This window comes from Oncorhynchus masou, chromosome 15 (genome assembly GCF_036934945.1).
Source record: "Oncorhynchus masou masou isolate Uvic2021 chromosome 15, UVic_Omas_1.1, whole genome shotgun sequence".
NCBI classification, from domain to species: domain Eukaryota; kingdom Metazoa; phylum Chordata; class Actinopteri; order Salmoniformes; family Salmonidae; genus Oncorhynchus; species Oncorhynchus masou.
Window position 1 is genome coordinate 67,786,953 of NC_088226.1, and position 26,230 is coordinate 67,813,182.

The window sequence follows — 26,230 nt, forward strand, 5'->3', positions numbered from 1 at the left end:
AGGTCAGAATACCCCTGCCCCAGTAGGGTCAGAGCCCTATACAGTAGGGTCAGAATACCCCTGCCCTATACAGTAGGGTCAGAATACCCTTGCCCTATACAGTAGGGTCAGAATACCCCTGCCCAATACAGTAGGGTCAGAATACCCCTGCCCTATAGAGTAGGGTCAGAATACCCCTGCCCAATACAGTAGGGTCAGAATACCCCTGCCATATACAGTGCACTACCCTGTGGGCCCTGGTCAAGAGTAGATCACTATATAGGGACTAGGGTGCCATTTTGGATTTGAGACCCAGGCCCCAGGTCAAAAAGTAGTGCATTGTATATGGACTGAGGTGCCTTTTGAGACGGAGAAGAAAAAGTAATGTCATGTCAACACCAAACAGAAGGTTAGAATACCTTGCATGCGTTACTTCAGAATTAGTTTAAAAAAAGAAGAAAAATGACAAGAATCTGATAAGAATAAATAATAAATAAATAAATAGCAACAATCAATAACTGCATGCAGCCACAATGGTTATAATGCTTCGTAGACACTTCATAAACCATTCATAATGTTATGGGGATCACATTCATTGATCACCTTCTTCACCCCCATCACACGATAAACAGATAATCAAATCAGAAGGCATGCCTCATCATACAATACAGACATTTACAGTAGCTCCTCCTCCTCTTCCTCCTCCTCATTAACACATTGCTATGGATCCCTCTCCTGGTTACCTTCATATGGTCAATACATGTATAATATGTTATTATCTGTGGGGGAAAAAGTGGAAGGAAGTTATTAGTGTGTTCTATTGTGCTTTGTTTGTACTGGCACCAGGGTTGGGGACGAATTCCATTTCCATTCAGTCAATTTAGTATACTTCCTGGATTTATTTAAATTTAGTTTACTTCCTGGATTTATTTAAATTTAGTTTACTTCCTGGATTTTTAAAAATTTAGTTTACTTCCTGGATTTATTTAAATTTAGTTTACTTCCTGGATTTATTTAAATTTAGTTTACTTCCTGGATTTAATTAAATGGGTTTGACCCCAACCCTGGCTGTTACACACCACTTGCAGATTACATGTCACGATATGTGTCTGTATGTCTGTAGCATTGACAGGAAGATATACGATGACAAGTTATTGATAAAGTAGGATAAACTTTTTTAGCAATATTGATTTCCTGCACAACATATGATTGACTATCTGTGGTGATTGACAGGTTACTGCTACATGAAGTAAATGACAACAACATGAATTTGGGAAAACAAAATGGCTGCCAGCTCCATTCTTTTCTCTGGATCTTGACCAGACAACTCTGGCATTGACTTCAGAGAGGATAAATACTCACTAATAATGAGACATCAATCTGCTCAGTTTGTGTTCCTCTGACGAAGGTTCTTGTCTTTGTGGTTGTTGGTGGAGTTAGTTTTCCTGTAATAGGATACACACAGGCGGAGTTAGACTGGGTTACCATCAAAACAAAGCTAACACACTAATAATACACCTGATCGCTGATCAGTGGTCAAAAACTTGACATCTACTTAGCAGTAAAACAAGGTTTGTAGAATATACTGTATGCATGACTTAAATGCAATGCACCCCAGGGTTCCTGTCAATTAGGAACGTTTTGAATTGGAAGATCAATTTCAGTTTTACAAAATATAATTGAGCCCAACTCTAGTATACAGCAGTTTACAGAAACAGAATCAACACAAAAACACTGGAGCAAAACATAGACTTCTAAATCAAGAAATGATTGTAACATGGATGCACTTACATGGGTCCAGCTGGTTCGTCATCTGATGCACAAAGGGAAAATATGAAGAAATGAAGACAAAAAACAACAACTTTGTTTTAGATTATCAGATGAAAATATCTTCTGAAAAAATGACAATGGTGCATGCTGGTGGGGAATTGTTTGGGTAGAAAGTACAGTATTCCTTAAAGAAGCAACGTGTTACAGTGGTAATATGAATGACTGTAACACATTGTCTGGTTGGAGGCTTGGTTAAATGATGTTCATAGACAGTTTTGTGTGTTACACAATTCCATGATTTTGGAATTTAACTTAGTTCCACTAGTTCCATAAATTGATTCAATTTAAGTTCCACTAGTTCCATAAATTGATACAATTAAGTTCCACTAGTTCCATAAATTGATTTAATTCAGTTCCATAAATGCCATAAGTGAATGAACTAAACTTGAGCTCGAAACCACGCAGATGGGATGGAATCGCAGGTGAAGAAGTTAAATAGTGTATTGGCCCTATGCTGAATGGAAGCCATTTTTAAACTTAACAGGGAAGGACACTCACAGTCACAATCACACCAAATGCAGTCAAAAAGAGCCACAAAATCCACACGAGATGAGAAAGTGATTATGAATTTCAAGCAGAAGTTTAAATTCCTTTTCGTTAAAAAATATACATGCAAAGACAGACAAGCTGCGCACCAAAAGGGCTATTCACTCACTGCATTGAAATTGACCAACACAAAGTAAACAATTTTAGTCCTGTGTGGCTCAGTTGATAGAGGATGGTGCTTGCAACGCCAGGGTTGTGGGTTCGATTCCCGCTGAGGCCACCCATACTAAAAATGTATGCAGGACTGTAAGCTGCTTTTGATAAAAAGTGTCTGCTTAATGGCATATATTATATTAATGGACTCCTTACAAAAGCATATTATGCTACTAGCATAAAATAGGGAATACAATAATTGAAAACTGATGACCTTGAAGGTGACCTTGGCACGATATACTATTTTGTTGTTGTTTAATACAAGCTGTCTGACTGTGAACGTCCATAGAGAAGTAGCCTAAGCAGTAAGGTAAGAGACATTCTAATTTAAGGTTCTATAGAAAACCCAGCGAGTAAAACTGGTTATACGAACAGATAACAACCAAAATATGACGTCTCGATGATGTCTTGGTGCCGTCGTGAAGACAAAAACCAACATCTTTACAGTCACGGTTTGATTGTAAACTGGTAATATGACATCCTCTCAACCAGAAAATCTGTTTTAAAACCAGAAAATGACGTCCGTTTGACATCACATGCCAAATCTTGCCCACTGGGGATAGATGAATGTACAGAATGTTGTGTGGATGTAGCCTGGGGTCCGATCTGTTTGTGCTGTCTTGCCAACTCCTATGGTCGTTGTTTGGCATGACAACAACCACAGGAGTAAGCTACTGTACACAGCACAAACTGATCAGGCTAGCTTGGATGGTTTGGACATAAGCTTAGATGCTGATTGAATCTCAAGAGACATGCAGTCTGTCACTTACCAAACATAGGTTGTGTTATGCAATTCGGGAAAGAGGGGGAAAAATATTACACAGTAATACCCTAATTGTATATTCTAAACTCGTTTTGGTACTGCAACATTTATTAACTAAGGGTTAAGGGTTGTTTACGGTGTGTGTGTGTGTGTTTACGGTGTGTGTGTGTGTGTGTTTACCGTGTGTGTGTGTGTGTTTACCGTGTGTGTGTGTGTTTACCGTGTGTGTGTTTACCGTGTGTGTGTGTGTGTTTACCGTGTGTGTGTGTGTGTGTTTACCGTGTGTGTGTGTGTGTGTGTGTGTGTTTACGGTGTGTGTGTGTGTGTGTGTGTGTGTGTGTGTGTGTGTGTGTGTGTGTGTGTGTGTGTGTGTGTGTGTGTGTGTGTGTGTGTGTGTGTGTGTGTGTGTGTGTGTTTACGGTGTGTGTGTGTGTGTGTGTGTGTGTGTGTGTGTGTGTGTGTGTGTGTGTGTGTGTGTGTGTGTGTGTGTGTTTACGGTGTGTGTGTGTGTGTGTGTGTGTGTCTTTTGCCCAACAAAAGGCCAAAGGCAGAAACAACTTTGATCTGTTGTAATGGCCAGGTACAGTATAGGATCTGATTCATGTGGTATTTAGTTTCCTGACACAAGAACAAGCCAGTTGATCAGAATTGATCAGAAATTGCAGTCTGTCTAGACAGAAACATACTTTGAAGTCAGCTTTTGCTGGTCAGCAGACATCTGCTCTGTCGTTACCTGACACTATACTGGCCACACCTGTACTCAATAATTCAGTCTGAGTAGCTTCACCCAACAGGCACACACACACACACACACACACACCGTAAACACACACACACGTAAACACACACACACACACAACACTGTTGCTGTAGGACACACCTTGTCAGGACAATCTAACAGATTGAATATTCATGGGTAATTTGATTAGGCCAGCTGGGACATTGTTAGCAAGGATGTAGTGGTAACAATTTGGTGGGTAAACTCTGAACACCGTGGGTTAACAGGAAGGTAGACCCTGAACACCGTGGGTTAACAGGAAGGTAGACCCTGAACACCGGGGGTTAACAGGAGGGTAAACCCTGAACACTGTGGGTTAACAGGAAGGTAGACCCTGAACACTGTGGGTTAACAGGAAGGTAGACCCTGAACACCGTGAGTTAACAGGAAGGTAGACCCTGAACACCGTGGGTTAACAGGAGGGTAAACCCTGAACACCGTGGGTTAACAGGAGGGTAAACCCTGAACACTGTGGGTTAACAGGAGGGTAAACCCTGAACACCATGGGTAAATAGGAGGGTAAACCCTGAACACCGTTGGTTAACAGGAGGGTAAACCCTGAACACCGTTGGTTAACAGGAGGATAAACCCTGAACACCGTGGGTTAACAGGAGGGTAAACCCTGAACACCGTGAGTTAACAGGAGGGTAAACCCTGAACACCGTGAGTTAACAGGAGGGTAAACCCTGAACACCGTGAGTTAACAGGAGCGTAAACCCTGAACACCGTTGGTTAACAGGAGGGTAAACCCTGAACACTGTTGGTTAACAGGAGGGTAAACCCTGAACACCGTGCGTAAATAGGAGGGTAAACCCTGAACACCGTGGGTTAACAGGAGGGTAAACCCTGAACACCGTGGGTTAACAGGAGGGTAAACCCTGAACACCGTAAATAGGAGGGTACACAGAGTACTTGAGTTAACCCACTACTTCACTAGTTGTTAGGTCATCAGCTGGTTGGCAAGGATGCCTCCATATACAGAGAGAACTATGATTTAAGAATTGAGTATTAGCTTATTCATGGAGGTAATCTGCAGCATTGAATAATGCTGATTATTGTTTTTCTCTCTTGGAAAATAATTAATAATTTGAAATGGCTATCTGCAAACTATATTTGACCACAAACAACAATAAAAACATTGAAATGAGGAGAACGAACCACAAACCAGCAAACTAAAATGGCCACCATGGCCGATATGGTCTCAGACTCCTGACTCACCGTCTTGTATGTCGTCTGGCTTCTTGCGTTTCTCATAGACCACGATGATGATGACCAGGATAACGACCTCGGCCAGGACGCCCAGCAGAGGCCAAAGCCAGGCCAGGTAGCTCCGGACCCGCAGCACAGACACGATGGACGCGGTGCCGATCATGTTGGTGGCGTTACACTGGTACTCCCCCGGGTCGGAGTCGATGTCCAGGTTGATGATGCTCAGCTCAGTGTAGTTGTCTTTGTTGTTAATGAAGAAACGGCCAGAGGAGTTGTTGATGTCCTGTCGGGAGAGGCAGGAGGAGAAGTGATTGTCATGCGAAGTAGAAGAAGTAGAAGAACAAGAACAAGAAGAAGAACAACAACAACAAGAGCAACAACAAGAACAAGAAGAACAACAACAATAACAAGAAGAAGAAAAACATCAACAACAACAGCAAGAACAAGAAGAACAACAACAACAATAACAAAGAGAAGAACAACAACAATAACCAGAAGAAGAAAAACAACAACAGCAAGAACAAGAAGAACAACAACAACAATAACAAGAAGAAGAAAAACAACAACAACAACAACAACAGCAAGAACAACAACAACAATAACAAGGAGAAGAAGAACAACAACAACGTACCATGTAGAACCCGTTGTCCAGTTTGCGCCAGGTCCAGATAGGGTAGGGGTAGCCAGTGGACTTGCAGTATAGCAAGGCCTTCTGGCCCTCATTCTTATTGTCACTACGCTTGTGGCCTATGATGTCAGGAACAGCTGGAATGAGGGAAAACAACCAATAAGGAGGGTAAACCCTGAACACCGTTGGTTAACAGGAGGGTAAACCCTGAACACCATGAGTTAACAGGAGGGTAAACCCTGAACACCGTAGGACAAAGGACAGGAAGGCTACATATTCGTCTCCAGACCCACTGGCTCCAGGTCATCTACAAGTCCATGCTAGGTAAAGCTAAGCCTTATCTCAGTTCACTGGTCACGATGGCAACACCCACCCGTAGCACGCGCTCCAGCAGGTGTATCGCACTGATCATCCCTAAAGCCAACAACTCATTTGGCCGCCTTTCGTTCCAATTCTCTGCTGCCTGTGACTGGAACGAATTGCAAAAATCGCTGAAGTTGGAGACTTTTATCTCCCTCACCAACTTCAAACATCTTCTATCTGAGCAGCTAACCGATCGCTGCAGCTGTACATAGTCTATTGGTAAATATCCCACCCATTTTTACCCACCTCATCCCACTGCTGTTTTTATTTATTTACTTTTCTGCTCTTTTGCACACCTATATCTCTACCTGTACATGACCATCTGATCATTTATCACTCCAGTGTTAATCTGTAAAATTGTAATTATTCGCCTACCTCCTCATGCATTTTGCACACAATGTATATAGACTATTTTTTTTCTACTGTGTTATTGACTTGTTAATTGTTTACTCCATGTGTAACTCTGTGTTGTCTGTTCACACTGCTATGCTTTATCTTGGCCAGGTCGCAGTTGCAAATGAGTTCTCAACTACTGCACTTGTTCTCCTACCTGGTTAAATAAAGGTGTTCTCAACTAGCCTACCTGGTTAAATAAAGGTGTTCTCAACTAGCCTACCTGGTTAAATAATGGTGTTCTCAACTAGCCTACCTGGTTAAATAAAGGTGAAAAAAATAAAAATAAATAATAATAAGTTTCAGTAATAATACCGTGTTATCACATAATCAAGTCTCAGGGATTCTGTTCCAAATACCAGCCCATTTCCTGTACTGTGTAAAGACCTATAGATGTAGGGCAGCCCAGCTCATTTCCTGTACTGTGTAAAGACCTATAGATGTAGGGCAGCCCATTTCCTGTACTGTGTATAGACCTATAGATGTAGGGCAGCCCAGCCCATTTCCTGTACTGTGTAAAGACCTATAGATGTAAGGCAGCCCAGCCCATTTCCTGTACTGTGTATAGACCTATAGATGTAGGGCAGCCCAGCCCATTTCCTGTACTGTGTAAAGACCTATAGATGTAGGGCGACCCAGCCCATTTCCTGTACTGTGTAAAGACCTATAGATGTAGGGCAGCCCATTTCCTGTACTGTGTATAGACCTATAGATGTAGGGCGACCCAGCCCATTTCCTGTACTGTGTAAAGACTTATAGATGTAGGGCAGCTCATTTCCTGTACTGTGTATAGACCTATAGATGTAGGGCAGCCCAGCCCATTTCCTGTACTGACCTAAATATGTAGGGCAGCCCATTTCCTGTACTGTGTAAATACCTATAGATGTAGGGCAGCCCATTTCCTGTAGAGGGCAGACCATTTCCTGTACTGTGTATAGACCTATAGATGTAGGGCGACCCAGCTCATTTCCTGTACTGTGTATAGACCTATAGATGTAGGGCAGCCCAGCCCATTTCCTGTACTGTGTATAGAGCTATAGATGTAGGGGCCCAGCCCATTTCCTGTACGGTGTATAAACCTATAGATGTAGGGCAGCCCATTTCCTGTACTGTGTATAGACCTATAGATGGAGGGCGACCCAGCTCATTTCCTACGGTGTATAGACCTATAGATGTAGGGCAGCCCATTTCCTGTACTGTGTATAGAGCTATAGATGTAGGGCAGCCCAGCCCATTTCCTATACTGTATAAACCTAGATGCAAGCCCATTTCCTGTGCTGTGTATAGACCTATAGATGTCTTAGTGACTCTTCTTATCAACTAGATGCAATAATTTCCTCTGTGTTGTCTTAAGAATTCAGCATTCTCTGTGCTGTCTTAAGAATTCAGCATTCTCTGTGTTGTCTTAAGAATTCAGCATTCTCTGTGTTGTCATACCAACCTCATTGTTTTAACTCTGATAAGTAGAGGTTACATCATGTACGTGTGATATCTGATTGGAGGTTACCTTTACATTAATACTATTGGTCAACAATTCAGATCCTGAGTCCAAACAACTCAGGTGCATAAAAAATGGTCTTAGATGAATGATTATTTCTCTTATGTCCCTGACTTGCTGTGGTGAGAAACCTTCTCTCTCTCTCTCTCTCTCTCTCTCTCTCTCTCTCTCTCTCTCTCTCTCTCTCTCTCTCTCTCTCTCTCTCTCTCTCTCTCGTGATGTTTATATAATATAGTGTATCAAATATTACTTCCCACTACATAGAACCCTATAGGATATGGCCAAAAGAAGTGCACTATAAAGGGAATAGGGCACCATTTCAGGGCACCACTTAGGATGCAACCAATGAAAGTAATGATAGTTTTACTAATAGTGTTATCTCATAATAGAACCCCATTGGTGGACTAACATCAGGGTAGGGTTCCTTTCCATTACAAATCAGTCAATTACAGAATTTAAACTGCAGTTCCAATCCCAATGTAATAGAGTTCTCTATTAGAATAAGTATGCTCTAGTAAATATTAAAATCATCAATTACAATTGTACTCTGAGATTCAATTACAACAGCATCTCCAGCTGTACATTGCCTCGTGGGTAATGTTCAACCTTCGAATAACCTGTGTTATTCATTTGACAGCTGTTGTTCTGTTGTTACGGCATCTTGATTCATAAACACTCTGCATTCGCTCTAATCCTAAATTAAGGTATTTCTTGCTGTCTATTGGGAACGATCAGTACTAGCCCCATGGCAATCCATTCACTGCTGTGTGTGTTTGTGTGTGTGTACGGTGTGTGTGTTTACGATGTGTGTGTGTGTGTTTACGGGGTGTGTGTTTACGGTGTATGTGTTTACGTTGTGTGTGTTTACGGTGTGTGTGTGTGCGTGTGTGTGTGTGTTTACGGTGTGTGTGTGTGTGTGTGTGTGTGTGTGTGTGTGTGTGTGTGTTTACGGTGCGTGTGTGTGTGTGTGTGTGTGTGTGTGTGTGTGTGTGTGTGTGTGTGTGTGTGTGTGTGTGTGTGTGTGTGTGTGTGTGTGTGTGTGTGTACGGTGTGTGTGTGTGTGTGTGTGTGTGTGTGTGTGTGTGTGTGTGTGTGTGTGTGTGTGTGTGTGTGTGTGTGTGTGTGTGTGTGTGTGTGTGTATGCATGCATGTGTGCGAATAAAGGAGCAGCAATGAGTGTAAGGAATAAGAATTCAGAATCCAGTCACTGAAAGGTCACTGAAAGGTCACTGTGGAAGGACTATTATTATTTGCATTATTATTTACAAACCATGTCAGTTCAGTCCACAGATGATTGGCTGGCAAAAGCAGGAAGCACGTTTTACGCTAAATCCGGACTCTGCCATCAGCGTGATGTATCAGCATTCGTTGGACCAGGCAACGTTTTCCCCTCCTCCATTGTCCAGTGTTGGTGATGTCGTGCCCACTGGAGCCCCTTCTTCTTCTTGTTTTTAGCTGATAGGAGCGGAACCCGGTGATGTCGTGCCCACTGGAGCCCCTTCTTCTTCTTGTTTTTAGCTGATAGGAGCGGAACCCGGTGATGTCGTGCCCACTGGCACCACTTCTTCTTCTTGTTTTTAGCTGATAGGAGCGGAACCCGGTGATGTCGTGCCCACTGGCACCACTTCTTCTGCTTGTTTTTAGCTGATAGGAGCGGAACCCGGTGATGTCGTTGGAACCACTTCTTCTTCTTGTTTTTAGCTGATAGGAGCAGAACCCGGTGATCGTGCCCACTGGCACCACTTCCTTGTTTTTAGCTGCGGAACCCGGTGATGTCGTGCCCACTGGCACCACTTCTTCTTGTTTTTAGCTGATAGGAGCGGAACCCGGTGATGTCGTGCCCACTGGCACCACTTCTTCTTGTTTTTAGCTGATAGGAGCGGAACCCGGTGATGTCGTGCCCACTGGCACCACTTCTTCTTCTTGTTTTTAGCTGATAGGAGCGGAACCCGGTGATGTCGTGCCCACTGGAGCAGCTTCTTCTTCTTGTTTTTAGCTGATAGGAGCGGAACCCGGTGATGTCGTGCCCACTGGAGCACTTCTTCTTCTTGTTTTTAGCTGATAGGAGCGGAACCCGGTGATGTCGTGCCCACTGGAGCAGCTTCTTGGAGCAGCTTCTTCTCTTGTTTTTAGCTGATAGGAGCGGAACCCGGTGATGTCGTGCCCACTGGAGCCTTCTTCTTCTTGTTTTTAGCTGATAGGAGTGGAACCCGGTGATGTCGTGCCCACTGGCACCACTTCTTCTTCTTGTTTTTAGCTGATAGGAGCGGAACCCGGTGATGTCGTGCCCACTGGAGCCCCTTCTTCTTCTTGTTTTTAGCTGATAGGAGCGGAACCCGGTGAGGTCGTCTGCTGCAATAGCCCATCGGTGACAAGGATCGACGAGTTCCGAAATGTTGTCCATTTGTGGCCCACCTGTTAGCTTGCAGTTCCCTTCGACTTCTCTCATCAACTATCTGTTTCGCCCACAGGACTGCCACAGGACTGCCACAGGACTGCCACAGGACTGCCACAGGACTAACACAGGACTGCCACAGGACTGCCACAGGACTAACACAGGACTGCCACAGGACTAACACAGGACTAACACAGGACTGCCACAGGACTGCCACAGGACTAACACAGGACTGCCACACAGGACTGCCACAGGACTGCCACAGGACTGCCACAGGACTGCCACAGGACTGCCACATTACTAACACAGGACTGCCACAGGACTGCCACAGGACTACCACAGAACTAACACAGGACTGCCACATTACTAACACAGGACTGCCACAGGCCACAGGACTAACACAGGACTGCCACAGGACTAACACAGGACTGCCACAGGACTGCCACAGGTCACAGGACTGCCACAGGACTGCCACAGGACTAACACAGGACTAACACAGGACTGCCACAGGACTACCACAGGACTACCACAGGACTAACACAGGACTGCCGCTGACTGGATGTTTAAAGTTTCTTGCACCATTCTCTCTCTCTCTCTCTCTCTATTTCTTAACCTCTTTTTCTCCCCAATTTTGTGGTATCCTGTTGGTAGTTACAGTTTTGTCTCATCGCTGCAACTCTCGTACGGACTCTGGAGAGGCGAAGGTCGAGAGCCGTGCGTACTCGAAACACAACCCTGCCAAGCCGCACTGCTTCTTGACACAATGCCCACTTAAGCCGTACCAATGTGTCGGAGAAAACACCGTACACCTGGCGACCGTGTCAGCGTGCAATGCGCCCGGCCCAACACAGGAGTCACTAGTGCCCGATGGGACAAGGACATCCCTGCCGGCCAAACCCTCCCCTAACCCGGACAACGCTGGGTTGTCCGGGTTAGGGGAGGGTTTGGACTCTCCCGAGTCTGTACGAGAGTTGAGTATGCTCAGAGTTGCTTAGGTCACTAGCTTTGCGCATTCTAATGTTTAATCAAACAGTAACTGAATGCCTCGATGCCTGTCTGCCTGCTTTATATATGATCACTGTTTGCAGAAGCGATCCATTTTTGTGAAAGAGGTGTACCTAATACAATCTGAATACTTGTTTTGGAAATATATTAAAAAGTAATTGAAATACCTGAAATAGTATATGAACCCAGGTCTGATGTAGGCAGGGAGGCCCTACGAAAGGCAGTATTTCAGGGACTATATGACAGTGCTAAATTGGGCAGCCTATTAGGTCATCATTGCGCTTGGAATGATTCATGTCAATGATTCATGTGAATGTGAATGACTCATGAATGATTCATGTGAATGACTCATCTGAATTACTATTCAACACTGGTGGGTGGGAGTAGTACTGTACCTTTAATCTCGATGGTGTGGCTAACCTCATACACACTAAGTTATGTTAACGGAGGGTTAGGGATATGTTATGCTAACGGAGGGTTAGGGATAGGTCGTACCTTTAATCTCGATGGTGTGGCTAACCTCATACAACACTATGTTATGTTAACGGAGGGTTAGGGATAGGTCGTACCTTTAATCTCGATGGTGTGGCTAACCTCATACAACACTATGTTATGTTAACGGAGGGTTAGGGATAGGTCGTACCTTTAATCTCGATGGTGTTAATCTCACTATGTTATGTTAACGGAGGGTTAGGGATGGCTTTAACCTCATAACCTCATACAACACTATGTTATGTTAACGGAGGGTTAGGGATAGGTCGTACCTTTAATCTCGATGGTGTGGCTAAACCTCATACAACACTATGTTATGTTAACGGAGGGTTAGGGATCTCGATGGTGTGGCTAACCTCATACAACACTATGTTATGTTAACGGGAGGGTTAGGGATAGGTCGTACCTTTAATCTCGATGGTGTGGCTAACCTCATACACTATGTTATGTTAACGGAGGGTTAGGGATAGGTCGTACCTTTAATCTCGATGGTGTGGCTAACCTCATACAACACTATGTTATGTTAACGGAGGGTTAGGGATAGGTCGTACCTTTAATCTCGATGGTGTGGCTAACCTCATACAACACTATGTTATGTTAACGGAGGGTTAGGGATATCTCGATGGTGTGGATAACCTCATACAACACCTTTAATCTCGATGGTGTGGCTAACCTCATACAACACTATGTTATGTTAACGGAGGGTTAGGGATAGGTCGTACCTTTAATCTCGATGGTGTGGCTAACCTCATACAACACTATGTTATGTTAACGGAGGGTTAGGGATATGTTATGTTCGTACCTTTAATCTCGATGGTGTGGCTAACCTCATACAACACTATGTTATGTTAACGGAGGGTTAGGGATAGGTCGTACCTTTAATCTCGATGGTGTGGCTAACCACATACAACACTATGTTATGTTAACGGAGGGTTAGGGAGAGGTCGTACCTTTAATCTCGATGGTGTGGCTAACCTCATACAACACTATGTTATGTTAACGGAGGGTTAGGGATAGGTCGTACCTTTAATCTCGATGGTGTGGCTAACCTCATACAACACTATGTTATGTTAACGGAGGGTTAGGGATAGGTCGTACCTTTAATCTCGATGGTGTTAATCTCGATGGTGTGGCTAACCTCATACAACACTATGTTATGTTAACGGAGGGTTAGGGATGTACCTTTAATCTCGATGGTGTGGCTAACCTCATACAACACTATGTTATGTTAACGGAGGGTTTAGGGATCTCGATGGTGTGGCTAACCTTTAATCTCGATGGTGGCGTTAACGGAGGGTTAGGGATAGGCAGTTAGCAGGGGCCTGATCGAAGGTGTAGACACACATGTACTCCCTGAATCCTCTCCTCGGGGCTTCTTCAGGCTGGATTTACACAAAACAAACACCACAAGTCAATCAATCCTTGTTTAGTTCTAACTCTGTAAGGCACTCTGATGTCAGAGGCATTGCCTGCGTCCCAATAATCTGTCGTTTCTTCAGAAATGTGCACTTAGGTTAGGTTACAGGACTGTTACCCATACGGGGGCAAGCAGGGCAAATACTGTAGGACCTAGACCAACCCATCTTCAACATCTCTAATAATCAGGAACAATCAAGAAACCCCAGAATTCTAACACGGCAGAGAGGATCTTTTCAAAGTTAGTCAACACTTATAGGTTTAAACATCCACCGTCGGGGGAAATGAACCCCGGTCTCCAGCGTGACAGCCAGGGATCCTCAAAAAAACAACTAAATAGGAGAGTTCCAAGCCCCCAATCAGTCATCAAAAATATTCGCTAGGATGTCAATTCAAAAAAGAGTTGAGGAAGAGACAAGAGGGCCCAACCGATCTACTTTATTAACCAATAAGGGCTTTTTTTTTACATATAAGGAAAAAAATAAGGAAATAGGAGGACAGATAATAAACTCTAAACTCTCCCTACCATGACAGTTGTTAAACTCTTATAGATGGGGACATACTAGTACTCAGTGTTGGCTCTCTCTCCGCGGGTCTCTTGGATCTCCTCCCCATTCTTCATCCAGAAGCTCTCCTTGTGGGCACTGTGGAATAATGTTAGGTTGCACTGCAAAGTGATGGGCAGGCTGTGGTGATCAGTGGGCAGCATGATGTGGTCCGACGAGTTGATGGAAGGCTCTGAAACACCAATAAAACACTTCCAATATTCAATTCCATTTCAATATATTCAACACATGAAGTTAAACTGACATTTCCAATTAACTGAAAAACAATGAGGAAAATGTACATTTCAGTTGATGAAAGGCTCTGAAACACCGATAAGACATCAGGGTTAAGGTCAATTCCATTTCAAATGGTATCTTATTCTTGTAATTTTCAATGTAGTTCATTGAGAAATTAGTTGAAAAGCAGTGAGGAAAATTGGATTGGAATTTCAGGCTACTCCCAGAATTGACTGAATTGAAATGGAATTGACCCCAGCCCTGATAGAGACATCACACAGGCTTGTGTTTCTAAACAACCCTGTAGTTCACTTCAAACAAGCACAATGAGTGGTAGGCACATACTTTCCCATACCAGAGCCATACACATACAGTATGAGTACTTTCCCATACCAGAGCCGTACACATACAGTATGAGTACTTTCCCCTACATACAGAGCCATACACATACAGTATGAGTACTTTCACATACCAGAGCCGTACACATACAGTATGAGTACTTTCCCCTACCAGAGCCGTACACATACAGTATGAGTACTTTCCCATACCAGAACCGTACACATACAGTATGAGTACTTTCCCCTACCAGAGCCGTACACATACAGTATGAGTACTTTCCCCTACCAGAGCCGTACACATACAGTATGAGTACTTTCCCATACCAGAGCCGTACACGTACAGTATGAGTACTTTCCCATTCCAGAGCCGTACACATACTGTACAGTATATGAGTACTTTACTTTCCCATACCAGAGCCATACACATACAGTATGAGTACTTTCCCATACCAGAGCCATACACATACAGTATGAGTACTTTATGAATACTTTCGTACACATACCTTCCCCAGAGCCGTACACATACAGTATGAGTACTTTTCCCTACCAGAGCTTTCCCTACGTACACATACTGTATGAGTACTTTCCCATACCAGAGTCGTACACATACAGTATGAGTACTTTCCCATACCAGAGTCGTACACATTAAGTATGAGTACTTTCCCATACCAGAGCTGTACACATACAGTATGAGTACTTTCCCCTTACCAGAGCCGTACACATTAAGTATGAGTACTTTCCCATACCAGAGCCATACACATACAGTATGAATACTTTTCCCCTACAAGAGCCGTACACATTAAGTATGAGTACTTTCCCATACCAGAGCCATACAAATAAACAGGATGTCTATAAATGGCTCTGGTCTCTACCTCCAATGATTTGCAGACAGAGCAGTCAATGTTGGTTTGAAATCTACTTGGCATCCAGCAATTCAGCACAGAAGGTTGTAGAGCTGACATAGGGGTTAAAGGTTAGAAGTCAGGCTTCTGGGACTGGATAGTGATTTAGGGCCAGTGTTTGATAGGTTTCCATGTCCTTCGTAACCCAGAACCATATATATTGATATATGCTGAACAAAAATATAAACTCAACATGTAAAGTGTTGGTCTTATGTTTCATGAGCTGAAATAAAAGATCCCAGAATTTTTCCAATACACACAAAAAAGCTTATTTCTCAAAAATTGTTGTGCACCAATGTATTTACATTCCTGTTAGGGAGCATTTCTCCTTTGACAAAATAATCCATTCACCTGACAGGTGTGTCATATCAATAACATGATTAAATAGCATGATCATTACACAAGTGCACCTTGTGCTGGGCACAATAAAAGGGCCACTCTAAAAATGTCACCCAACACAATGCCACAGATAACTCAAGTTTTGAGGGAGTGTGGAATTGGCATGCTGACTACAGGAATGTCCACCAGAGCTTTTGACAGATAATTTAATGTTAATCTCTCTACCATAAGCTGCCTCCAATGTCGTTTTAGAGAATTTGGCAGTACGTCCAACCGGCGTCACAACCGCAGAACACGTGTATGACATTGTGTGGGCGAGCGGTTTGCTGATGTCACCGCTGTGAACAGAGTGCCCCATGGTGGCAGTGGGGTTATGGTATGGGCAGGCATAAGCTACGGACAATTAACACAATTGCATTTTATCGATGGCAATTTGAATGCACAGGGATAACGTGGCGAGATCCTGAGGCCCATTGACATGCCATTCATCCACCGCCATCCCCTCATGTTTCAGCGTGATAATGCATGGCAATTCCTGGAAGCTGAAAATGTCTCAGTTCTTCCATGGCCTGCATACTGACCAGACATGTCACCCACTGAGCATGTTTGGGATGCTCTGGATCAACGTGTATGACAGTGTGTTCCAGTTCTCGCCAATATCTAGCAACTTCGCACAGCCAATGAAGAGGAGTGGGACAAAATTCTACAGGCCACAACAGGCCTGATCAACAGCCTGATCAACTCTATGCGAAGGAAATGTGTCGCGCTGCATGAGGAAAATGGTCACCAGATGCTGACTGGTTTTCTGATCCACACCCCTACCTTTTTTTTTTTTAAGGTCTCTCTGACCAAAATATGTGTATCTGTATTCCCAGTCATGTGAAATCCATAGATTATGGCCTAATTTATTTATTTAAAATGACTGATTTCCTTATATAAACTGTAACTCTGTAAAATCTTTAAAATTGTTGCATGTTGCGTTTACATTTTTGTTCAGTAGAGATACAGTACATATTCACTGGATAAGAGTGTCTGCAAAATGACTCAAATGTAAATACGTGAGACTGTCCAAACCAATGTTTAAAATTGTGGAGCTACCCTAACATACACAAACATTTCTAAGAATTAAATATGAAAGAACATAAAAGGACAAAATGAAAGGGAAATCAAAGTATCCGATGCAGATGGGTTAGTTAGGTTAGGGTGGGTGAGATGGGTTAGTTGAGATGGGTTAGGGTGGGTGAGATGGGTTAGGGGTGGGTGAGATGGGTTAGTTAGGTTGAGATGGGTTGGGTGGGTGAGATGGGTTAGGGTTATGGGGTTAGGGGTGGGTGAGATGGGTTAGATAGGTTAGGGTGGATGAGATGGGTTAGTTAGGTTAGGATGGGTGAGATGGGTTAGTTCGGTTAGGGTGGGTGAGATGGGGTGACATGGATTAGTTAGATAGGTTGGGTTAGATGAGGTTAGGGTGGGTGAGATGGGTTAGAGAGGTGGGTGAGATGGGTTAGATAGATAGGTTAGGGTGGGTGAGATGGGTTAGTGGGTGAGATGGATTAGTTAGATAGGTTAGGGTGGGTGAGATGGGTTAGATAGATAGGTTTATTGATTAGTTAGATAGGTTAGGGTGGGTGAGATGGGTTAGTTAGGTTAGGGTGTGAGATGTTAGATAGGGGTTGAGATGGTTTAGATAGGTTAGGGTGGGTGAGATGGGTTATGGGTTAGGGTGGGTGAGATGGGTTAGATAGGTTAGGGTGGGGGTGGGTGAGATGGGTTAGATAGGTTAGGGTGGGTGAGATGGGTTAGATAGGTTAGGGTGGGTGAGATGGGATTAGTTAGATAGGTTAGGGTGGGTGAGATGGATTAGATAGGGATGGGTTAGGGTGGGTGTTAGATGGGTGGGTGAGATGGGTGAGATGGGTTAGTTAGGTTGGGTGGTGGGGTTGAGATGGGTTTAGGTTAGGGTGGGTGAGATGGGTTTAGGTTATGGGTGAGATGGGTTAGATAGGTTAGGATGGGATGTTAGGTAGGATGAGATGGGTTAGATAGGTTAGGTAGGTTAGGATTGGTGAGATGGGTTAGGACAGGTTAGGTGAGAATGGTTAGTTGGGTGGTGGGTGAGATGGGTTAGGGAGAAACATAAGGAACCTTGAACCTTACTAAACACTATGGTCTCTAAACACTATGGTCTCTCGACGGGAGGGAGTGTATGGAGACGACGGGAGGGAACCTTACTAAACACTATGGTCTCAGTGTAGACGACGGGAGGGAACCTTACTAAACACTATGGTCTCAGTGTAGACGACGGGAGGAACCTTACTAAACACTATGGTCTCAGTGTAGACACTGGAACCTTACTAAACACTATGGTCTCAGTGTAGACGACGGGAGGGAACCTTACTAAACACTATGGTCTCAGTGTATGCTAAACACTATGGTCTCAGTGTAGAGCGGGAGGAACCTTACTAAACACTATGGTCTCAGACAGGATCTAAGTGGAACCTTACTAAACACTATGGTCTCAGTGTAGACGACGGGAGGGAACCTTACTAAACACTATGGTCTCAGTTATACGACGGGAGGGAACCCTCACTATGGTCTCAGGGTCTCAGTGTAGACGACGGGAGAGAACCTTACTAAACACTATGGTCTCAGTGTATACGACGGAGGAACCTACTAAACACTATGGGTGTGACTAAACACTATGGACGGAGGACCTTACTAAACACACAGAGTGTATACGGGAGGGAACCTTACTAAACACTATGGTCTCAGTGTGCCTTACTAAACACTATGGTCTCAGTGTAGACGACGGGAGGAACCTTACTAAACACTATGGTCTCTTCGACGGGAGGACTATGGTCTCAGGTAGACGACGGGAAGGAGCCTTACTAAACACTATGGTCTCAGTGTAGGACGGGAGGGAACCTTACTAAACACTATGGTCTCAGTGTATACGACGGGAGGGAACCTTTAAACACTATGGTTTTAGACGACGGGAAGGAGCCTTACTAAACACTATGGTCTCAGTGTAGACGACGGGAGGGTATGGGGTGGGGCACAGAGGGAGATGGTCTCAGTGTATACGACGGGGAGGGAACCTTACTAAACACTATAGACGAAGGAAGGACCTTACATTCATTTTTCAGGCACAGAGGGAGGGTGTCAGGATGTGGGGTGGGGCACAGAGGGAGAGCTCTGCTATTTATTCATTTTTAGGGTGTATGGGATGGGGCACAGAGGGAGAGCTATTTATTCTGGGGCACAGAGGGAGAGCTATTTATTCATTTTTAGGGTTTTAGGGTGCTATTTATTCATTTTTAGGGTGTATGGGGTGGGGCACAGAGGGAGAGCTCTGCAATTTATTCATTTTTAGGGTGTATGGTTGGTGATTTGGTATTCATTATTCATTAGGATCCTGCTGCAAAGGCATCAGCTACTCTTCCTGGGGTCCACATGAAACATGACATAATACATAACACAGAATATTATTAGTCAAGGACTGAAATACATACATTTAAAATGTCACACATAGCCTACATATCAGCACATACACACGATATCTAGGTCTAATACATAATACAGTGCACATTACAATACAAGGTATATAAAATGGCTCTTCACAGTCCCCTTTGTGCGGTAAAGTGTTCTTTTAATCTGGTATTATTGCTTGTTTGAGTTACCTGGGTTACCATGTAGTCGTGGCTCTATTTAACACTGTGCGTTTCCCAGCCTCTGTTCTGAACCTGGGGACTGTGAAGAGACGGCTGGTTGCATGTCTTGTGTGGTACCGATGAGCGTGTGAACTATGTGCCAACTGCTTGAACAGACAGTTCGGTACTTTCAACACATCAATACCTCGCACAAAGACCAATAGTGATGCAGTCAATCACTCAACTTTGAGCCAGGAGAGACTGACATGCATTTTTACGGACACTTTCCCTCCATGTACAGTACATCTAAGTGTGATACGTTCTGCTTTGTTTCTGGACCGACTGCAATTTACCTATATCCTTCTTTTCCACACATGACCACACAGTTGGGCAGTAGTCCAGGTGCAACAAAACTACGGCCTGAAGGTCCTGTCTGGTCAACTGAGACGTCAAGAAGGCAGAGCAACGCCCCATCACGGACAGACCTCATCCCATTTTAGAAACCATAGAGCCTATATGTTATGAAAACTTGCTATCTAGGGTTACACCCAGCAGTTTAGTCTCCTCAACTTGCTCAATAGCCACATTTCTCAATAATAGATCTAAACGAGGTTTAGCATTCAGCGAGTGATTTGTCCCAAAACTTTTATTTTAGTTTTTGAAATAATTAGCACTATTGCTAATTACCCATTCTAAAACTGAATGGAGCTCTATGTTAAGTGTCTCAGTTATTTATTTTACTGTTGCAGTGGACGTGTTTAATGTTGAGTCGTCAGCGTTCATAGACACACAATCTTTATTCACCTTTCTGATTCGGAGGAGTTTGGGGTAAATGCAGAAAACACATTTCAGTTGAAGACATTACGTTGTACAACTGACTAGGTATCCCCCTTTCCTCTTTATTTAATGTCAGTGGAAGGTCATTTGTAAACACAGTATTCGCAGTAAAACAATAATGGCCCTAGCTGGTTGTCCTGGGGTACACCACACTCAACTGATTTGCATTAGAGAGGCTTCCATTAACAAAAACCCTCAGCTTTTTAGGTATCTCTCAATCCATAATAAGGCAAAACAGCTTCCACAATCATCTTACTATCAAATTCTTTCAGCCAATAATCAGTCATTTGTGTCAGTGCCGAGCATGTTGAGAAACCCTCCCCTATAAGCAAGCTGAAAGCATTTGCAGCAAGCTGATTGGTTGGCTGTTTGAACCATTAAAAGGGTGCTCTGCTATTCTAGGGTCAGCAGAATGATCTCTGCCTCCCTCTGAGTGCACACACCATCTTCTAGGCTTAAATTGAAGATGTTGCAAACAGGAGTCACAATGTATTACGCTACCAACCGTAGCAATTTACTATCCATGTTGTCGGTATCAGGTGGTTTGTCCTTATTTAACAAGGCAGTTAAGCTACTGTTCCTAGGCCGTCATTGTAAATAAGAATTCTTAACTGACTTGCCTAGTTAAATCCGCCTCTTTTTGTTCTTAACTGACTTGCCCTAGTTAAATAAAGGTTAGAAAAATAAAATAGATATTTTTTTAGAGACAGCAAGAATTCTTCACCTTCACTTCCACACCCACTTTGTGGAACTCAATGAGCTTGTCTTTCATTATTGGGTCCATTATACATGAATATGAAGGTTCAGCAAGTTTTGTAAATCTTACCAACAAAAAAGTGTTTTGTTATGAACAAGCCATCTGCCTAGATGGAAGATCGAGCCGAGTTTGCTTTCTTGTCTAGAATTTAATTTAAGTACTCCAGAACTTTTAACTATCATTCTTCATATAATTTATCTCTGTTCCATAGTATAGTTTCTTCTCATTTGTGTTTAGTTTAGTTAGGTGATTTCTCATTTGTGTTTAGTTTAGTTAGGTGATTTCTCAATTGACTGTGTGTTTGCCAGTCTGCTGTGTTGTCAGACTTATTTACTATTCTCTTTGCTTCATCCCTCTCAGCCATACAGTTTTTAAAATCAGCACCGATCCCATGGGGATTTGGCAGTTTTAAATGTTTGTTTCTTGATGGGCCTATCAGTAACCGGAAGAAGCAGTTTCATAACTGCTTCAAGTGCAGCGTCCGGATGTTCCTCATTACACACATTAGACCTACAAAATATTTTTCACATATTCGACATAGAAATCATTACAAAACCTCTTGTATGATCGTTTATACACAATTTTAGGTCCAGTCTTTGAAACTTCGTTTTTTTTTCTAGATATGGCTATTAAATTTTGATCACAACCAGTCAATATTTAGGTCACCCAGAAAATATACCTCTCTGTTGATATCACATTACATTATCCAACATTTCACACATATTGCCAGTCCAAATACTGACTTTTACCACTTGGTGGTTTCTATAGCAACTTTGAGAATAGGCTTTAGTTTAGGTAGATTAACCTGTAGCCATATTACATATTACGCCAAACAGGAAAATGACTCTGGACATACATGGCAACACTTCCTCCATTTGCATTTCTATCTTTCCTGTATATTCTATAACCACGTATAGCTACTACTGTATCATCAACGGTATCATGACAGGTCGCAGTTGTAAATGAGAACTTGTTCTCAACCTTTAAATAAAGGTGAAATAAAATATATTTCTTTAAAGGAATTATCTAAGTGTTTTTTCAGAGACGGCCGAATATGAATGTTTTCTGATGTTAATAAGTTGTCTATTCCTTGAACCTTGTTTCTCCGCCTACATATGTTAAAATGGGCTATTTTTTTGCACTTTTATGGGTTGCTTGTTTGTTTTTAGTGCTATTCTGGGAGATTATACGATATAATATGATGTGATACGATACAATACAATATAATACGATACAATACAATACTATGTAATATAATACAATACGATACAAAACAATACGATGTAATACAACACAATACAATACGATGTAATACAATGTAATATGATGTAAAACGATACAATACAATATGATACAATACAATGTAATACGATGTAATACAATACAATGTAATACGATACAATACAATGTAATACAATGTAATTTGATGTAAAACGATACAATATGATACAATACAATGTAATACTATATAATACGATACAACTGTCCCGCCCTGACCTTAGAGATCCTTTTTATGTCTCTATTATGGTTTGGTCAGGGCGTGAGTTGGGGTGGGTATTCTATGTTTTGTGTTTCTATGATTTTCTATTTCTATGTTTTGGCCGGGTATGGTTCTCAATCAGGGACAGCGGCCTATCGTTGTCTCTGATTGGGAACCATACTTAGGTACCCTTTTTCCCACCTGTGTTTGTGGGAGATTGACTTTGTTTAGGGCACTTTGCCTTTGAGCTTCACGGTTTGTTTTTGTTGTGTTTATTATTTTGTTAAGCGTCATTTTGATTCAATAAAGAAAATGTATGCTTACCACGCTGCACCTTGGTCCTCTCCTTACGACAGCCGTGACAACAATACGATACAATACGATGTAATACAATACAATGTAATACGATATGATACAATACGATGTAATACAATACAATGTAATATGATACAATACGATGTAATACAATATGATACAATATGATACAATACGATACAATACAATGTAATGCAATATGATACAATACGATACAATACAATACGATACAATACGATGTAATACAATATGATGTAATACGATATGATACAATAAGATGTAATACGATATGATACAATGTAATACGATTTGATACAATACAATACAATACAATATGATACAATACGATACGATATAATAAATATGATACAATACAATATGATACAATACGATACAATACAATACGATACAATACAATACGGTGTAATACAATATAATACAATGTAATACGATATGATACAACATGATACAATACGATACAATGTAATACGATTTGATACAATACAATACAATACAATATGATACAATACGATACGATATAATAAATATGATACAATACAATATGATACAATACAATTTGATACAATACGATACGATATAATACGATGTAATACAATATAATACGATGTAATACGATATAACATGATATAATACAGTGATGGCTTCTACAAGGGAACTGGTGGATGACCTGGAAGTTTTTGAAGGCTTTTGGGAGTACACAGGTAGAGCTAGTTGAGTTGCTAACCCCATGAGGACTGGAATAGTCGTGTAGAATCAACCATGTTGCTTACACCTCACAGAGGTACAAAACATCAAAGGGTCACTCCTGTCTCAGCCTCCAGTATCTATGTTGCAATAGTTTGTGTCGGGGGGCTAGGATCAGTCTGTTATATCTGGAGTTATTCTCCTGTCTTATTCGGTGTCCTGTGTGAATTAAAGTGTGCTCCCTCTAATTCTCTCTCTCTCTTTCCCTTCCCTCCCGGAGGACCTGAGCCTAAGAACCATGCCTTAGGACTACCTGGTCTGATGACTCCTTGCTGTCCCCAGTCCACCTGGTCGTGCTGCTGCTCCAGTTTCAACTGTTCTGCCTGTAGCTATAGAACCCTGACCTGTTCACCATACGTGCTACCTTATCCCGGACCGGCTGTTTCGACTCTCTCTCTCTCTACCGCAACAGTTATCTCTAACTCTGAATGCTCGGTTATGAAAAGCCAACTGACATTTACTCCTGAGGTGCTGACCTGTTGCACCCTCTACAACCACTGTGATTATTATTATTTGACCATGCTGGTTATCTATGGTTTTAGGCTGGATGTAAAAGGGCTTTATAAATACATTTGATTGATTGATATGGGGAAGGGGTAGGGCTTTATAAATACATTTGTGAATTGGGACTGGCTACTAATGAAGCCGCTAACCCTGAGGGGTGATGGGGTTACTCTACTGTCTCTGACCACTCACTCTGCAGCATAGTAATGGTAGCTTGTGCTCTGATCCAGGCAGAGTTTTGGTGTAGATCGTTACGCCTTGGATCATTACTGGCCCGACATTCGTATGTCCCAAAATCCTCCAGACCAAGAAGCGTGACGCCCAGAACGCTCACGCCGTTGGTGCCGTACGCCGTGTTGATGGACACGCGACTTTTACGGGCGCCGTCCCAGAGCTGGCGGAAGGAGTCGGCCCGGTTGATCTCAGAGTACCACCACTGAACCTCTGGGGTCGGGTTACCGACCACGTCACAGTACAACTCAAAGGTGTCGCCTGTTAGTTTGGTCTCAGACAGGGGAGACTTCACAAAGCCAGCTATGGAGGTGGAGTAGTGGAGTAGGAGTGTTGCCATCCACAGGAGAGGAGGAGAGTAGAGAGTAGTGTTGTCATCCACAGGAGAGGATGAGAGTAGAGAGTAGTGTTGCCATCCCAAAGGAGAATAGTGTGTAACCATCCAAGTGAGCCGGGGAGGGTAGATATAAAGGGGTAAGTGTGTAGGATGGATGAAAAGGTGAGAGAATGAGAAAGGATAAATGAAAGGAATCAGTTGGGAGGGAAAAAAAGAGAAGTAAAATGTTAAATCATAAGGCTAAGGTAGACTCAATCAATCAGAAAAAAAAGAGAAGTAAAATGTTAAATCATAAGGCTAAGGTAGACTCAATCAGAATCAGAAAAAAGAGAAGTAAAATGTTAAATCATAAGGCTAAGGTAGACTCAATCAGAATCAGAAAAAAAGAGAAGTAAAATGTTAAATCATAAGGCTAAGGTAGACTCAATCAGAATCAGAAAAAAGAGAAGTAAAATGTTAAATCATAAGGCTAAGGTAGACTCAATCATAATCAGAAAAAAAGATGACAGGAAATAATATGGTGATGTTAGAAACCAGACTGCGATCAACTGAGTAAAAGAAAAATAAATAAAAACGTAATAACCTTTGTGTTACACCGTCAGTGACCTAAATGGGGCGGCGAAATGGGATAGCTTAGTGGTTAAAGCGTTGGGACTAGTAACCCGAAACGGTTGCAAGATCGAATCCCCCGAGCTGACAAGGTACAAATCTGTCGTTCTGCCCCTGAACAAGGCGGTTAACCCACTGTTCCTAGGCCGTCATTGAAAATAAGAATTTGTTCTTAACTGACTTGTGTCGTGTCTTTACTATCATTAAATGAAGACTTTTAGTTTTTATCAAAGATTCTTGGTAATTAGTATTACGCGATTAAACTGATTAATCATGTAACTGTAATTAACTAGAAAGTCGGGGCACCAAGGAAAATATTCAGATTACAAAGTTATAATTTCCTAATGTAACTTTTCAGATACTTTATATCTCATCAATTACTCTTCGAATAAATGAATTATTTACTTTACCTCACGTTAGTCTCATTCCGTAAAAGGTTGGTTATCTGCACAAACCCAGTCTTCACTATGAGTCATCCATACATCAATTGTCTTAGATCATTTATTTACTAACTAAGTAATTCACAGAAATGCATAAACAAACAAACAAAGTAAATATGGTTACAAGAAATGATAGGGGAATGTGTCCTAGTGGGCTAAACCGGTATGGCGGCTTGTTGTACAAAAGGGAAGTGGGGGTCGACTGAGAAGACAACACACAGTTGATAATTATAACAATTGAAATGCTAATCCTTTGCACATGAACGCTCACTCATTCGGGAACAATTGTAATCAATCAATATATTTACGCTCAGTGTGTCGTTGGGATCTCTGCTGAAAAGTTAGTTTCTGTTGGATAGTTTCCGTCCTCTCTCTCTCTCTCTCCCGCTCTCTCTGCCGTGGTTAGAGTGGGTAGTTCAGAGTGACATTCATTCATGTCGTTATAAAATGTATGTTTCGGCGGTTGTCGTTCTTCGCGTTCAATGATACCGAATTC

At 42.4% G+C, this 26,230-nt stretch overlaps 1 protein-coding gene and 1 pseudogene across 2 annotated transcripts in view; both read right to left on the reverse strand.

Annotated features, from left to right (window-relative positions):
• The window catches only part of LOC135556712 (zinc finger protein 609-like), a 648,963-nt gene that overhangs the window by 329,850 nt on the left and 292,883 nt on the right, over positions 1 to 26,230 (reverse strand). The window lies entirely within an intron of this gene.
• On the reverse strand, positions 668 to 24,790 carry LOC135555204 (neuroplastin-like; annotated as a pseudogene).